We start from the raw sequence: 3,762 nt of genomic DNA on the forward strand, positions 1-3,762 counted from the left end.
AGCCGGAATCTGAACATCCTCCTGGAGACCTCCACAGGACGCCCCATTCAGGACATCTCGTGAGTAGCCTCCTGCATTGTCCCCAGGAAGGGACTCAGGCTCTCTTTTGCAGATCCAAGCCCGTTTCTCCTAAGGCTTCTGGACTGGAGCATGGCAGGGTGGGCATAAGGGGTGGGAGAAGGGCATACCTGGCTGGTCCAGATGCATCCCTCTAGTTTGCCAGTCCCAGAGCCCTTACTATGAGATTCTGGGAGACTAGTGCCTGGGGCTGGGAGTCGCCATGTTCTATTCAGTGGCTCCAGAAATACCAGATTTTTCCACTATGGCCCATCTGGGCCCAATAAGCACCATCACTTCAATGTCTGTGCTAAGTGGTTTGCAAGGCTGTCTTGGCTGTGTGTTCCTGGGAAGGAAAATTTATCTCAGCGCTCTTCCTCTGGCTCTAAGAGATGCCTTTCTCCCTCCCCAAGAGATATCAGGCATTGGCTGCACTGAGCACATATCCTCCAGGGGTGCTCCAGTGACATCCATTTCCTGACAGCTGGACAGCCCTCCTCACTTCAAGACCCCGCTTTGCCGTCCCTCCTCCCCCTGCGCCTCCCCACACCCGTGTTCACACTTGGATTCGGCCTGCAGAGCCTGACGGCACGCGGAACTGGGTTCTCACTGTCCTCACTGTCACTCAGAGCACAGCTTGGTGCTGTTATCAGACACAGCCAACGGGGCCGAAAGTCTGGAAAGAGGGCCGCCTTGTTGCAGCTGAGTGGTATTGCAGGGCTGAAAACTAGCTACGGGGCAGAATTGTTCTTACGCCTCTTCACGCATGCAACAGATATTCTTGAATGACCACTAAGCGCCCCCATTTTTCTCTGGGTGTTGGGGAGTGCCGAACAAGATAGATGAAGCCTGCCCGCAAGGAGCTTACACACAAGGGCCGCAGAACTGACAGGCAAGTAAATGTACAGTAAGTACCACAAGAAGCAGAGCCGGGTGAGGGACACGATGTGCCTGGGGGTGGGAGGGGCCTGTCCTACACACAGGCAGCCCAGGGAGGCTTCTCCAAGGAGGCGCCTGCCCGCAGAGACTCAAAGGAAGCGAGCCTTGTAGCACTGAGGGAAGTGTCAGGGGCAAGGGCACAGGAGTGCCCAGGCCCTGAGCAGGACGTGGCCAGTGTGCTCAAGGACAGCAAGAACGCCACTGAGGCTGGAGCAGAGAGAGCGAGGCAGAGGGCGAGAGCAGATGAGCTGGACAGAAAAGTTGAGGCCAGTCAAGATCCTGCACACTCCGGCCCGTGGCGTGATTCTGTCAGCCCATGAGCTAAGAACGGTGACTACACTTGGGAAAGGTCAGAAGAAGGAAACAAAGGTGAAGACAGAAATGGAGACAGTGATGAAGACGAAGAAGGAGAAGAAGATGATGGCGATGTGACAGACCCCCCAAGGGACCCTCAGAACCTAAAATATTAACTACCTGGCCCTTTACAGAAGAGGTTTGCTCATTCCCCAATACAGAGCTCTCAGGGACAGTAAGCCATCTGGGTTTTATTTCCAGCATCACAGGAAGCAAGGAAGTTCTGGGCAAGAAAGTTCTAAGTGGCACAAGCCAAGGTAGGCGCATGTCAGCACTCCCCTGGGCTCCCAGCAGCTATAGGTTCTATAGTGCAGGAGGCTTTATACTCACGCGGGCGAGGGCGAGGACGGTGGCTATGTCTGGGATGGGGGCAGCGGCTATGGAAAGAAGGGGCTGATTCTGAGGCACAGCTGAAGAGTTGTCACACTGGATATGGGATGTGAGGGAGGAAGAGGAGCCAAAGACGACTCTCGGGTTTTGAGGTGGGACAACTAAGGGTGTGTTGGTGCAGAAGGCTAACCGGGGAGCAGCTGGCGGGGCAGGTTCGAGAAATCAAGAGCTCCGGTGTGGCCGTGATCAGGCTGAGATGACGATTGGACATCAAAGTGCAGACACTGATACACACATTTACATACACACGCATGTGCAAAACGCACACACATAACGTAAAGGATGCTGATGTCATCGACGCTATTTGAAAAACAGAAAGAAAAGAGTAACTCTCTGTGGAAGACTTACTCTGCCACGTGAAGTATCTGATACTCATTCCCACAACAATCTGTAAGGAAAAATCTATCCATCTGTCTCTCCCAGTTTACTGAAGAAACTGAGGCTGAAAACAGGTGAGCAGTTTTTCCAACATTGCACACGGAGCCAGGTAGTGGGGAGAGCTGGGAGGTGAAGCCAGGAGTCCCTGCTCTTAACCCACATCTACTAACCAGAGCAGCGCATCCCTGTCCACTCCGGCACAAAGCCTTTCTTTCTTGGCACCTGTGTTTGGACATTTTTATGCGGGCAACGCAATGGACAAATTGAGTTCCCCCGGTTTCCTGGAAGTGACTCTACAGACCAGAAACGATACAATGTTCTTGCTCTCTGCCTCTGAATTTAGCAAAATGGAATAAACACATTTTTATTACAATAGCTTTTTCTTATTTGGTACTTTTTAAATTATGAAGTAACATGTGCTTATTAACTGAGATAAAAAATATGGAAAAATAGGAAGGGAGGAAATTAGTAATGTCCACAGCCCTCAAATATAGCCATGACTGATTCTGGGACTACTTCAAACAATTTTTTTGAAGTTGATTTATTTTGGGAAACAGAAAGAGTACAAGTGGGGGAGGGGCAGAGAGAGAGAGAGGTAGGGGACAGAGGATCTGAAGTGGGCTCTGTGCTAACAGCAGAGAGTTCAACGTGGGGCTCAAAGACATGAACCGTGAGATCAAGACCTGAGCCAAAGTCAGACACTTAACCGACTGAGCCACCCAGGCACCCTGATTCTGGGACTTTTAAAAGGCTGCACTTGACCCACCGTGTAGTTAGCAACAGTTTCTGGGGCTCAGAGCTGTGAGCTCAGAACGGGAAGGGTGGGTGCCCTAAAGGAACCGATGAACTGTCTGGCGGAAGAGTCGGGTCATAATAAAAATGGCTGACATTTATTAAGACAATATGTGTGCCAAGAATTGTGCTAAGTGTTTTAACTGCATCATTTTATTTCTCATGTCCCATTTTATGCATGGAGAAACTGAGGCTCTTGTCACTCCCAGGCAACAGAACTGAGACCCAGGGGTAATGAATCCCAGAGCAGGAGCTATTCAGTCTCATGCCATTCTGCACCTAGAAAACAAGCATGGCCCACCAGAAGGCTCTAACAGATACTGCTTTTTTTTTTCCCCACACAAGTGGGGTGTAACTTTAAAACTGACCTCAACTTTGGATTCAACTCACACATGCCATCACATCACCGATCTCAACAAATATTCCTGGAACAAATAAATAAAAACTAACATCTGATGAATCCAGAAGACAATTAAAGGGAGGAAGCCAGAGTGAAGCAAGGCAACCCTGGATAGTCTAAGGGATTCATTCATTCAATAAGTATTTATTGGGCACCTACTAAGGGCCAACCATTGAGCTAGACGCTGAATACCTGCAGTGACCATGACAGACTAAAATCCTGGCCTCATGGTGGACTTGGGTTGATGGATCACCATGGTTGGTGAACTCTGTTTTTTTTCCTTTTTTTATGTTTTATTTATTTCTGAGAGAGAGAGACAGCGTGAACAGAGGAGGGTCAGAGAGAGAGGGAGACACAGAATCTGAAACAGGCTCCAGGCTCTGAGCTGGCTGTCACCACAGAGCCCGACGTAGGGCTTGAACCCACGAACTGTGAGATCATGACCTGAGCCG

General features: G+C 50.1%; 1 non-coding gene across 1 annotated transcript; it reads right to left on the minus strand.

The window, feature by feature from the left end:
* Window positions 1–3,251: 3,251 nt before the first annotated feature.
* Window positions 3,252–3,318, minus strand: LOC144229190 (small nucleolar RNA SNORD45). The gene has a single exon (XR_013334378.1). It is a non-coding gene; the product is annotated as a small nucleolar RNA SNORD45 (small nucleolar RNA).
* Between the last annotated feature and the right edge of the window lie 444 nt (window positions 3,319–3,762).

The sequence above is a fragment of the Crocuta crocuta genome, unplaced genomic scaffold (genome assembly GCF_008692635.1).
Source record: "Crocuta crocuta isolate KB4526 unplaced genomic scaffold, BGI_CrCroc_1.0 scaffold233, whole genome shotgun sequence".
Lineage (NCBI taxonomy): Eukaryota > Metazoa > Chordata > Mammalia > Carnivora > Hyaenidae > Crocuta > Crocuta crocuta.